Raw genomic sequence first — 14,001 nt, forward strand, 5'->3', positions numbered from 1 at the left:
TTCACTGATTTTTTTCTATTGTGTTTTGACTCTCTCTTGTGTTGATTTTCTCTCTGATCTTTATGATTTCCATGCTTCTGCTGACTTTAGGTTTTGTTTGTTGTTCTTTTTCTAATTCATTTATGTGGTGGGTTAAGTTTTCAATTTGAGATCTTTCTTCTTTTTTGAGGAAGGCCTATATTGCTATGAACTTCCCTCTAAGAACTGCTTTTGTGGCATCCTGTAGATTTTGATGGGTTGTGTTTTCATTATCATTTGTCCTGAGGTCTTTTAACTTGCGTTTTGATTTCCTCATTGACCCACTGGGTTTTTTGTAGCATGTTGTTTCGTCTCCAGGTAGTCATTTTTTTCTCATTTCTTTACCTGTGGTTGATGTCTAGTTTCATGCCATTGTGGTCAGAGAAGATACTTGCAATAATGTCTATGCTCTTATATTTGTTGAGGTGAGTTTTGTGGCCCAGTATGTCGTCACTCCTTGGAAATGTTCCGTGTGCACTTGAAAAGAAGGTGTATTGTGATTTTTTTGGATGTAATGTCCTGAAGATGTCAATCAAGTCTAACTTTCCTGTTGTGTCATTAGGATTTCTGTTGCCGTATTGATCTTCTGTCTAGAGGATCTGTCCATTGATGTGAATGGGGTATTGGAAGTCTTCTACTGTTACTGTATTCCCATCATTTTCTCCTTCTATGTCTGTTAGTATTTGTTGTATGTATCTGGGTGCTCCTATATCAGGGGCATATATATCGACGAGTGTAATATCCTCTTCTTGAATGGATTCCATTATCATTAAATGGTGTCCTTCTTTTTCTTTATGGGCCTACGTTTTAAAGTCTCTCTTGTCTGATGGGAGTATTGCAACTCCCGCTTTCCTGTTTTTTCCATTTGCATGAAATAGCTTTTTCCAACCACTCACTTTCAAACCAGATGCGTCCTTTGCCGTAAGGTGAGTCTCTTGTAGGCAGCATATCGTAGGCTCTTGTTTTTTTATCCAGTCTGCCACTCTGTGTCTTTTGATTAGAGCATTCAGGCCATTGACATTTAAAGTAATTGCCGATGAGTATGTATTTGTCGCCATTTTAAACCTTGTTTACCAGTTGATTCTTTGTTCCTTTCTTTTTTGGATTGGATGATTTCCTTTTATTGTCTGCTTGTGTCCTCTTCTTTTTAGTTTTTGTGACTGTATTGTTTGGTTTTGACTTGTGGTTGCCCTGTTTTTCAGTTATGTTAACCCCTACCTATGTCTGCTTGCCTGATAGTCATATAGGCTCCAAGACATTCTTAAAAAAAAAAAAAAAAAAGTCTAGATTTTCTCTTTCCTTCCTCACATTGTATGATTTTGAAGTCCTTTTTAAACATCTTCATGTTTGTTCTTTTGCTATTCCTTGTGTTTATCATCACTTTTATAGTAGGTTTTTTTTCTCCCTTTTAGATCTGTATACTGGCTTATTTAAGTGATTGCTTTCCAATTGTGATTTCCTCCATCCTATTTCTTCTTCTTTTTTTATTTGGAGAAGCCCTGTCAGTATTTCTTTGAGAATGGGTTTAGTATTGCTGTACTCTTTTAGCTTTTGTTCATCGGAGAAAAACTGTAGTTCTCCTTGTATTGTAAATGATATTCTTCCTGGGTAGAGTAGTCTAGGCTGCAGATGTTTCCCTTTTAGAACTTTGAGTATGTCTTGGCACTCTCTTCTGCCGTGTATTGTTTCTATAGAGGAATGAGCTGATAGCATTATGGTGGGTCCCTTCTAATTAACTCTTTGTTTTCCTCTTGCTGCCTTTTGATTCCTCTCTTTAACTTTTGCCATTTTTATTATAGTATGTCTTGGTGTGGGACTGTTTGGGTTCAGCTTGTTTGGGGCCCTCTGTGCTTCCTGTACCTTGATGTCTGTTTGCTTTAATTTGGAACATTTTCAGCCATAATTTCATCAAATATCTTTTCTGTCTCATTTTCTTCTCCTTCTGGAATCCCTGTTTTGTGTAGATTGGGCTGCTCTATCTTATCCCATGGAGCTCTTCCATTGCTTTTGTGGTTTTTCATTTGGTTTTCTGTCTGCTGTCCTGATTGGGTGGGTGATTTCCAAGATTCTATCTTCCAAGTCACTGATTTGTTCCTCTGCATTATTCATTCTGCTCTTGGGTGCCTTTAACTCAGCTTGTGTCTCTGCCAATGAATTTTCTCATTTTCCTTGGCTCCTCCTTATGTTTTTGAGTTCCTTTCTAAAGTAGTCTGCACTGCTGTTCGTATCAGTTCTTAATTCCTTAATAATTCATTCTTAATTCCTTCAGTATTTTCACTGTCTCTTTTCCGCTAGTATTCAGGTTGTTCTCATTGATGATTGCTCTGTATGTAGTTATAATTTTGGTATGCCTGGCGTCTTCCTGAACTCCACCCTCATCATTTGTCTGTTTTTAGCCTTTTTCAAAATAACAGCTATTCTGACAGGTGCGTGGTTTGATTTGCATTTTCCTGATGATGAATGATGTAGAGGATCTTTTCATGTACTAGTAGCCATTTTTATGTCTTCTTTGGAAAAATGTCTTTAGATCTGCTGCCCCTTTTTTAATTAGATTGTTTGGTTTTTGCTAGTGAGTTGTATGGCTTCTTTATATATTGTATGAAATAGTCACTTACCAGATATGTGATGTATAATATTTTCTCCTATTGGTTAACTTTTCATTTTGCTCATAGCTGCCTTTGCTGTGTGCATTTTACTTGGATTGAATCTTACTTGTTTATTTTTGCCTTTGTTTTTGATGTAAGGTTCAGAAAAATCATCTTTAAGACTCTATCAAGGAGTTCCCGTCGTGGCGCAGTGGTTAATGAATCTGACTAGGAACCATGAGGTTGCGGGTTCGGTCCCTGCCCTTGCTCAGTGGGTTAACGATCCGGCGTTGCCGTGAGCTGTGGTGTAGTTTGCAGACGCGGCTCAGATCCTGCGTTGCTGTGGCTCTGGTGTAGGCTAGTGGCTACAGCTCCGATTCGACCCCTAGCCTGGGAACCTCCATATGCCGTGGGAGCGGCCCCAAAGAAATAGCAAAAAAAAAAAAAAAAAAAAAAAAGACTCTATCAAGAAGTTTACTGCCTATGTTTTTTTTTCTAGCAGTTCTGTAGTTTCAGGTCTTATATTCAAGTTTTTATCCATTTTGATGTAAGAAGTGGTCCAATTTCATTGTTTTGCATGTGACTGTCTGATCTTTTTCAACACCGTTTATTGAAGGGACTGTCCTTTGCGCATTGTATATCTTAGCTCCTTTATCATAAATCAGTTGACCAGGTATATTTGGGTTTATGTTGGAGATCTGTGTCCTGTTCTGTTCTGTTGATCTATATTTTTATGCCAGTATCATTCCATTTTTTTTTCTTTTGGTTTTTGTTGTTGTTGTCATTTTGCTTTTGAGGGCTACAGGTGCAGCATGTGGAAATTCCCAGGCTAGGGGTTGAATCAAAGCTGCAACTGTTGGCCTACACCACAGCCACAGTGATGTGGGATCTGAGCCGTGTCTGCAACCCATACCACAGCTCACAGCAATGCCAGATCCTTAACCCACTGAGCAAGGCTAGGATTCAAACCCATCCTCGTGGATACTAGCAGGATTCATTTCCTCTGTGCCACAGTGGGAACTCCCTAGTACCGTACTGTTTTAATTACTATAGCATTAGTAATTTATTCCAGCTTTGTTCTTCTTTCAAATATTTCTTTGGCTATATGGAGTCATTTCTGGTTTCATGCAAATTTTAGGACTTACTGTTTTGGTTCTGTGAAATATGCCATTGGTATTTTGAGAAGGATTGTGTTGAATGTGTAGATTGCCTTGGGTAGCATGGTCATTTTAATGATGTTCTTCCAATCCATGAGCATGGACTGTCTTTCCATTTGTTTGTGATCTCTTCAGTTTCTTCTGTTCATGTCTCGTAGGTTTCAGCATGTGGTTCTTTGACCTATAGATATATAGGCTATATATTTATTCCTAGGTATTTTATTCTTTTTGATGCAATTGTAAATGAGATTGCTCTTTTTTCAGGGGGTCCACACCCACGGCATATGGAGGTTCCCAGGCTAGGGGTTAAATCGGAGATGTAGCTGCTGGCCTTTGCCACAGCCACAGCAATGTGGCATCTGAGCTGAGTCTGTGACCTACACCACAGCTCACAGCAATGCTGGATGACTGACCCACTGAGCAATGTCAAGGATGGAACCCACAACCTCATGGTTCCTAATCAGAGTCCTTTCCTTTGTGCCACAACAGGAACTCCAATGAGATTGCTTTCATAATATTTCTGACAGTTCATTAGTGTGTGGAAATACAACATATTTTTGTGTATTTATTTTGTATTCCATGAGCTTACTGAATGCATTTATTTCTGATTTTTTGATGGAGTCTTTATAAAGTTTTCTATACAGAACATGTCGGGTTTCCTGTCCTGGCTCAGTGGAAACAAATCTCATGAGTAGCATCCATGAGGACACAGGTTCAATCCCAGGCCTTGTTCAGTATGTTAAGCATCTGGCCTTGCCACAAGCTCTGGTAAAGGTCACAGACTTTACTTGGATCCCATGTTGCTATGGCTGTGTTGTAGGCCAGCAGCTACAGCTCCAATTCGATCCCTAGCCTGGGAACCTACATATGCTGTGGGTATGGCCCTAAAAAGACAAAAAAAAAAAATCATGTCATCTGCAACTAGTGACAGCTTTACTTCTTCCTTTCCAATCTAGATACATTTTATTTCTTTTGCTTACCTAATTGCTCTGGATAGAACTTCCAGTATTATGTTACTATTGACAAGAATGGGCATCCTTGTCTTGTTCCTGATCTTCAAAGAGAAGCTGTCAGCTTTTCACCATTGAATATGATGTTAGCTGTGGGTTTGTCATAGATGGCCTTTATGATGTTGAAGAATATTCCTTCTGCGTACCTACTCTTTTGAGACTTTTTACCCTAAATGGACATTGAATATTGTGACATGCTTTCTCTGCATTTGAGATGATAGGATTTTTATCCTGTGTTTTGATGATGTGGTATATCACTTTGACTAATGTGTGGATGTTGAAAAATCCTTCCAGCCTGAAAATAAATCCCACTCGATTGTGGTCTATAATCCTTTTAATACATTATTGAATTTAGTTTGCTAATATTTTATTGAGTATTTTTTCATTTATGTTTCTCAGGGTTATTGTCTGTGATTTTCTTGTGGCATCTTTGTCTGCTTTGGTCTTTAAATAATGGTTTCTCCTTTCTGGTACTCCCCTAACTTTTCTATGTAATAAAGTTCTCTATTAGATTGTGTGCACATGTGCCTGTGTGTATGTGCGCATGTGTGCATAATTCAAAACCCTGGCCTCCTCCTCGGTAAATTTTATAATGCTCTCCTCTAAACTAGTCTTGCACTTTTAATTACATTTCATATTGTTATTAGATCTCTTTATATATGTGTGTTCCCTGGTGGCTCACCAGGTTAAGGATCTGGCATTGTCACTACTGTGACTGGTTGCTACTATGGCACAGGTCCAGTCTCTGGTCCCAAAACTTCCACATGCTGTGGACACAGCCAAAAAAAATAAAATAACATAAAACAAATTTAGTGATTGTGACAGATGCTTGGATAAATCTTTTATAATTTAGTTTTTGAATCAAATTTTTACCCTTCTAAGTTGAGCAATTTTATGTCTATAACTGAGGCACATCTTGCCATTGCTTAGTATTTTTGTCTTTTCGGCTCAAACAGATATCTAAAGCCAGAGTACCATATTCTACTCTAAAATAAAAACTACCTATATAGCATTTCCTCTGAAACTGTCTATATTAATGATATTCTTTAAGCCACAAACTAAGACTCATCTTTATATCAGCTCTATTCCTCATTAGCTCTGTCCTCCTAATTTTATACCAGCAAAACTCGTATTTCTTCAAAGAATTATTGTTTGCTGCATGCTTAAATAAAGAATGACAGGATATTCTGGCAGATAGCATATTTTTTTAATCTATTGAAAATGTTACAATAGTGGGTTCTGTTATGTTCAAGGAGAAAATGATGTGTATATTTAATAAACCATTTGTGGAGTTCCCGTCATGGTGCAGTGGTTAACGAATCCGACTAGGAACCATGAGGTTGTGGGTTCGATCCCAGGCCTTGCTCAGTGGGTTAAGGATCCGGTGTTGCCATGAGCTGTGATGTAGGTCACAGACGTGGCTTGGATACCGTGTTGCTGTGGCTCAGGCATAGGCCGGTGGCTACAGCTCCGATTAGACCCCTAGCCTGGGAACCTCCATATGCCGCAGGAGAGGCCCAAGAAAAGACAAAAAAAAATTAATAAACCCTTTGCTTTCTTTTCCTCAGATCGATGCCTCATCATTTACGTTGACATTTTTTAATCAAGGATATAGCCAAGGTCTTAGTCCTGATAAGAGCAAGCCAAATATCAGAATTTGTACTCAGTTGAAAGGACCAGGTATTTCACATGGGACTTAAGGATGATCGGAAGTTTTACATCGTCTTAAGCTTTGAAGTGGTGTGCCATTACAGTATATTTAAAAAAAAATTTTTTTGTCTTTTTTAAGGCCAAACCTGTGGCATATGGAGGTTGCCAGGATGGGGTTGAATTGGACCTGTAGCTGTCAGCCTACACCACAGCCACAGCAATGCAGGATCTGAGCCACATCTGCGACCTACACTACAGCTCACAGCAATGAGGGATCCTTAACCCTCTGAGCGAGGCCAGGGATCAAACCTGTGTTCCCACAAATACTTGTCAGATTTGTTTCCCCTGAGCCATAATGGGAACTCCCAGTATATTCTTTTTAAAGCTTATGTGTTTTAGAAATAAATTTGCATAAATTATTTACGTAGTGGAGTTCCTGTCATGGCTCACCAGTTAATGAACCTGACTAGCATCCATGAGGATTCAGGTTCAATCCCTGGCCTCACTGACAGGGTTAAGGATCCGGTGTTGCCATGAGCTGTGGTGTAGGTCACAGACTCGGCTCGGATCCCATAGTTCTGTGGCTGTGGCGTAGGCCAGTGGCTACAGCTCCAATTGGACCACCCCTAGCCTGGGAACGTCCATATGCCATGGCCCTAAAAGACAAAAAGACCAAAGTAAATAAATAAAATAAAACAAAAACGCAAGTGCACTTCTAAAAAAATTATTTAGTAGTGATAAATGATCCTGTTAAAAGAAGGATTGAAAATATTGGTATCTTTCAATTTTTTTATGGTATGTCTCTCTCTGGATTTTTTCTTCAGTATGATTCAGTAATTCTGAATGGGGTTCTTTTAATATTAAGACAGGGGGCTGATTGATATTTGTCTGTTCTATACTCATACTCCAGGGTCACTTTAAAGCAGTGACCTGTGATCCTGGATCTCATTGGAGTCTGTCATCATCCTGATATTGTTTATAAAGTGTGTGCACATGTACATTTTTCTGGGGAGGGTGAGTTTTGATAGGTTGTTAAAAAGACCTGTCACCCAAAAACATTCAATAACTTAGGCTGTAAATTTTAGAGAACTATGCAGATACTGTCCCCCCCCCTTGTGAATTATAGTATAAGTTTAATCACCATCATTCCTAATAAATAATAGGGGAGTTTTGTGCAGTTTTAATCACGATGCAAAGATAAGATATTTTTGCATCTTGCCTCTTTTTCAGATTTCTACCTGGGTTTTTAAGCAAGCAGTGTTCTCATTTGACATGAATGTAAACATAATGTCCTACTTGTTTATAGATTTCTTTTAAAGTTACTTCTTAAAGTTAGAATTCTTTGAGAGGTTTGTTTTTCTTTGAGAAATTGAGTCTTTGTTTTTTTTTTAAAGCAAAGTTTAGTGTATTTGATTGGTAAAGATCAGTTTAGGGTATGAATAGACAAACAGGAAACCTAGGATTGGTAAAAATGTGGACTTGAGCTTGCTGTGGGCATGTGGTTCTGGCTCAGCCACTGCCTAACTTTGTAACTTTTTGTTTGTTTGTTTTTTAGGGCCACACCCCCAGCATATGGAGGTTCCCAGGCTACGAATCCAATCAGAACTACAGCTGCTGGCCTACACCACTGCCACAGCAACGTAGGATCCGAGCTGCATCTGTGACCTACACCAGAGCTCACTGCAATGCCAGATCCTTAACCCACTGAACAAGGCCAGGGATTGAACCCATATCCTCATGGTTCCCAGACAGATTTATTTCTGCTGTGTCATGACAGGAACTCCTAACTTTGTGACTTTTGCTTAAACCTCTCTATGCTTCAGTTTCCTCAACTATAAAAAGGATATAAAATAGTCTCATATAGTAAATAATCTAATACAGTTGTTAGGAAAATTAATGAGTAATTCTGTGATAGCCTCTCCTGCCAGTAGAGTTTCAGTGTTATCACAGTGATTTCTCTGACTTTATATTTTAGGGAGCAAGTACTAGGCTTGTCCCCTCTATTTCCTCCTTCCTGGTTTCTAATACAAATCATCTAACTTTGCTACCTGGGACAGTTAGATTAAGGTCCCTGGTCTTTGGTCAGGAATGCAGTCCCTGTCAGCCCACTTCTTACTCACAGTGGCCTGGACAAGTTTCATTTATTTAACCTTTAAAGCCTCAAAAGGGGGGAAGTTAATAGGGCCAAACTCATAGAATTATGGTAAAAATGAAATGAGCTAAAATGTTGAGCACTTAGCTTAGTGCCTGGCACACAGTAAGCACTCGATGAGTCTCTGTTATTGCTGCTGTTGTTCCTGTTAGTCTCTCTGAGGCCACAGAAGTTTTCTTTTGAAGCCCTTCCCCATAAAACTCAGTGCCTCTGAGTCCTTAACTAAGACTCATCAATCAGTTCTTTGTGCAATCAAGATCGCTCTGAGGTTAACTAATTCCTGGCAGATTTCATAATAAATCTTTATCTTTGCCACATGAGGCCTTTTGCATGGAACCAGATAACCAAATAAATGGATGTAGAATATCAGATTTATTCAGAGGAAGAGTACGAAATTAGGGGCATGAAATAACCTGTTGTCCAGGTCTGGCAGCAGATTTATTATTTTATTTGACATTTAAAACTGTTCATCTTGAAAATAGTAATGGCAAATGCTTATCAGTTACTTCTGTGTGCCAGGCACATTCTAAGTGCTTTATATTCTTTTATATTCGTTAACCATCTGCAGTAGGTACTGTTACCATTCCCACGTAACAGATGAGGAAAGAGGCTTAGAGAGGGGAAGTCGCTTGCCCCAAACCACACAATTGATTAGTGATGGATTCAACCCCAGGCAGTAGATCCCAGAGCTCAGAGTGCTAACCATTCACCTCTCTCATTTCCCACCTCACCTTCATCCTGGATGGGGATTCCTTTTTACATGATTTTTAATCAAACTAAAGCAGAAGGGTTTTGCTTTAAAATGGTGTCATAGGTTGAGTGAGTAGGAAATGGGCTATGTTGGGTCCATGATTCAACTCTGATAGCCAGTTAATGAACCTCGTTAGCTGCACAAATAATGCTTCACAACTCAAGGCTCAAATGTTTTCAGTTAGTGTATCCTCATTATTCCACATGCAGTAAACATTCTCTCTTCTTTTTCACTATAAGAGCAACATCATTTTTCAGTTTCCATAAGCTGGATTCAAGCAGGTCCCCAAAGTCCTTTAACATGTGTGACTGTTGGTGTACAAATGGTCGAAGCATTTGATCGTCTTCCTAAAATTAAATGAAAGAAAAAAGTGAGTGTATCAAACCCAAGTTCTTATGCTGGGCGTAGAGGACAAACAAACCAAAACATCAGAGTTTGGAGTGGAGAAAATTTTATTAGTCGAGGAGACCTGGCCTTGTCTCCATCATGCTGGCTGGCCAGGGCACAAGGTTTTTAAAAGCAAAAAAGTGAGGAGGGGGTATCTTTGTAATTTCACCTTTCCTACGTGACCTTGGTCACAGACTTCATGGTACCATCTTGTGACTGGACGTGTCACGGTGATTGTGATTGATCGCTGTGTTCCTGCAAAGCAAAGTGGTAAATCATGGCCTTGTGATTCTTTCACTTCTTTTCAGAAGAGAGCAAAAGCAATGGTCGAGGCATTTTATTATTCACTTAGAGCTTTCATGAGTGTTCAGAAGTTTTAGTTTTTTGGTTTTTGGTTTTTTTTTGTTTTTTTTTTTTTAGGGCCACACCCACGGCATACCGAAGTTTCCAGGCTAGGGGTCAAATCAGAGCTGCAGCTGCCGACCTACACCACAGCCACAGAAACACTGGATACTTAACCCACTGAGCGAGGCCAAGGATCAAACCCACATCCTCATGAATTACTGGTCAGGTCTTTAACCTGCTGGGCCACAAGGGGAACTCCTAGGAGTTTTAGTTCTTAACCTTCCCATTATCATCAGTTTCACGTTGGCTTGGGGCCAGCTGATGGAAGCCACAGGACATGACCTCTCCAGTTTGGGGTCTTAAATCAAGGCCTTATTTTAAGATAACAATCATGGAAAGGATTATGTTGGGTTTGCTTTTCCTTTGTTTCTGCGTTCCCTCCCTTTTGTAGCTGGTAACTGCTTGAATCTGCCCTTTGGAACTTAGGAAGGTCTAGAGGACTAAAGCCTTTTTCTACAAAAAGACATGGGGGACACAGCAGGGCTTTTGTACCTGGGAGGACCGCACAGGGTCCTGCTCTGTTCAGTGATGTGAGGCAGTGAAAGTATTGTGTGTGGACGTGATTGGGGTGTCCCGGGAGTTCTCCCTTTGGGCTAGAAAGCTGCATTCGAAATCTGCTACCAGAGGCATGTCACCTAGTCACCTAGGAGCATGTTTGGTTTGGGGAAGGCCGATTGAATGGCCCTTTTCTTACTGCCAACAGGGAAAATTAGGGGGATATCCAAATAGTTGAGATTGGTATGTATTCTTTTAATACTATAGAACTTCTGAGGTTTGCAAAGGATTGTCTGAGGTGGGAATTCTCCTATTGATAGGGTTTCATATTCGTTTCCTTTCCCCTGATCCTTAATGAAACACCTGCTCAGATGCTTTGGTCAGTTTTTTTTCAACATGTTTTCCAACATGTTGTCTTTCATTTTAAAAGTACGTAGTTGGAGTTCCCGTCGTGGCACAGTGGAAGCAGATCCAACTAGGAGCCATGAGGTTGTGGGTTCAATCTCTGGCCTCACTCAGTGGGTTGAGGATCTGAGCTGTGGTGTAGGTGGCAGACATGGCTCGGGTCTGGTGTTGCTGTGGCTCTGGTGTAGGCTGGCAGCAATAGCTCCGATTGGACCCCCAGTCTAAGAACCTCCATATGCCACTAGTGCGGCCCTAAAAGGACAAAAAAAAAGTATGTAGTTGTTTATATATTCTGGATGTTAATCTTGGTGATAAATAATACAAATAGATTCTCTCAGGTTGTGGCTTATTTTTAACTTTATTTTTACTCTCTCTCATCTTGCTAGTTTTCCCTTCTTTTTTTTTTTTTATTGTGAGCTATATGTACAAAAGAGTACCCAGGATGTATGCATAGATACACTTAGAATACACCTGCTCAAGAAAAAACTGCCTCTTGGCCACACCCATTTCCCTGCCCCAAGAAGCAGGGAAGTGTGTGATCATCATTTTTGTGCCACCTAGAATGCAGTCCTGACAGTATTATTTTGCCTGTCTTTTGGCTCTTTGTGCCATAATTTGCTTGTCTTCTGTGGATACATGTTAGGATGTTTCTAGTTTGGGGCTATTATGGAAGGTGGTATTAAAAAAACAGCCAGTGCAGAGTTCCCATCATGGCTCAGCGGTTAGTGAACTGGACTAGCATCCACAAGGATGCAGGCTCCATTCCTGGCGTTGCTCAGTGGGTTGAGGATCCAGCATTGCTGTGAGCTGTGGTGTAGGTCAAAGACAAGGCTCAGATCTGGTGTTGCTGGGGCCATGGTGTAGGCTGCCGGTTGCATCTCTAATTGGACCCCTAGTCTGGGAATCTCCATATGCTCTGGTTGCGGCCCTAAAAGACAAAAAAAAACCAAAAAAAAAAAAAAAAAAAAGCCAGTGCACAAATATACATGGGTTTCTGCAGAATTTTTCAGCCAATCCATCATCTGAACCACAAAACAGAAAATGACTTGGAAGACTATTTTCCCAGTTCTGTCAAGAATGGTGTATAACTAGTACCATTCCAAACAGGAGAGCAATTAAGTCAGTACATACATAGCCTGGAAGAGGTGGTTCTCAAACTTGAGTTTAAGGCCGAATCCTCTGGAGGGCTTGTTAAAGCGTGTATAACTGGGCCTCAAGCCCAGATGTTCTGATTCAGCAGGTCTGGGAGGGGACCCTGGAAATTGCATTCTGACAAGATCTCAGGTGAAGCTGAGAAGCCAGTGGGAGAACCCCACTTTGAGAACCTCAGCCTCAGGGCTCAGGGCTCAGGGCTCAGGTCTCTGCAGAACCAGTTTACTCTGGAGGAGTTAAATTGCAAGTGTATATTATTAGGGAAGATGCCTCTTTGACTTTTATTAGAGAAATGGCAAACAGTATTTAAGTGGTTGTACCAATCTCTACTCCTTCCAGCATGGCATGAAAGTTTCTGTTGCTTCGTATCTTTACCAAAACTTGTTATTTTCAGACTGAAATTGTTGCTAGTATTGTTACTTGCCAGTCCGATAATCTAGTATATCACTGTGGTTGCAATTAGTGTTCCTTAAATTATTAATGAGGTGAAGCACTTTTTCATGTATTTATTGGCCTTTTTGATTTCCTCTTGTGAAGTTCCTGTTCAAGTCTTCTGACCATTTTTTTTTTCCTACTGGGACAAAATCTATTTCTGATTTTCTTTTTGGTTTGTAGTAGTTCTCTATTTTGGATATTAGCTCATTATATGTTAAATGTGTTACAAATGACTTTTCCTATTCCTTTTGACTTACTTTGGTTTATGAACCAAACTTATTTTAATGTAGGTGAATCTAGCGATCTTTTTCTTTAAATCTAGGTATTTTTTGTGTCGTGTTTAAGTCCTTTTCTACTGTAAGATCATAAAGACATCTCCCAAAGTGTCTTCTGTAAGCATTAGGGGTTTACCTTTCACATCGAGGTCTTTAATTCTCACCTAAACTTGATTTCTGGGTATAGTTTTAAATAAGACTCCAGTTTCATTTATCTTCATATGTACTTGTAATTCTCCATCACTGTTTGGTGAAAAATCCATTGCCACATTGATCTTTGGTTCTACCTCGGTCATATATCATCTCGAGCTCTGAGTGAAGGTATTTCTGGGTCTTCTCTTCTTTCCTTTGGATATCTTATTTACATTTGGGCCAATATCTTATCATCTATTACAATACTATTAAAATAAGTCTTGGTATCAGGTACTACACGTCTTCCTACCTTGTTTTGGGGTCTTGATTGGCTTAGCTAATCTTTTGCTTTTGGAATTCCATCTAAATTACAGGATTGTCTTGTCAGATGCCATTACATTTTATTGGCATTATATTGACTCTCGGGAGATGTGACAGATTTACAGAAGCAAATCTTCCAAACCATGGAGCCATGGCATGTTTCTCCATTTAGATCATTTTTAACATCTCTCAAGTTTTAAAATATTCTCCATAGAATTTATGATATTTTTTTATGTTAGCTATAGGGCTACTTATAGCAGTAGTTCTTACCTTTGATGCAGTTATAAATACTATCTTTCATTTATTTTTTTTGTCTTGTTTCTTTTATATTCAAATACAATTTATTTATTTATTTTTAGAGGTGATGACTATTTTCTTAAGTGTGGTGATTTCATGAGTGTAAATATATGTGTCACACATGTCTAATTTGACATTTAAAAAATTTTTTATCATGATTGATTTACAAAGTTATGTCAATTTCTGCTATACAGCAAAGTAACCCAGTCATACATATATATATATATATATATATCTTCTTTTTCTCATATTATCCTCCATCATGTTCCATCACAAGTGATTAGATATATAGTTCTCTGTCCTATACAGCAGGATCTCATTGCCTGTCCGCTCCAAATGGAAGAGTTTTCATCCACTAACCCCAGACTCCCAAT

The 14,001-nt window shown here is 39.3% G+C and overlaps 1 protein-coding gene across 1 annotated transcript in view; it reads left to right on the plus strand.

Moving 5' to 3' along the window:
- The window catches only part of LOC106505107, a 40,905-nt gene that overhangs the window by 12,413 nt on the left and 14,491 nt on the right, over nucleotides 1-14,001 (plus strand). The window lies entirely within an intron of this gene.

This window comes from Sus scrofa, chromosome 10 (assembly GCF_000003025.6).
Source record: "Sus scrofa isolate TJ Tabasco breed Duroc chromosome 10, Sscrofa11.1, whole genome shotgun sequence".
In the NCBI taxonomy this organism is placed as follows: domain Eukaryota; kingdom Metazoa; phylum Chordata; class Mammalia; order Artiodactyla; family Suidae; genus Sus; species Sus scrofa.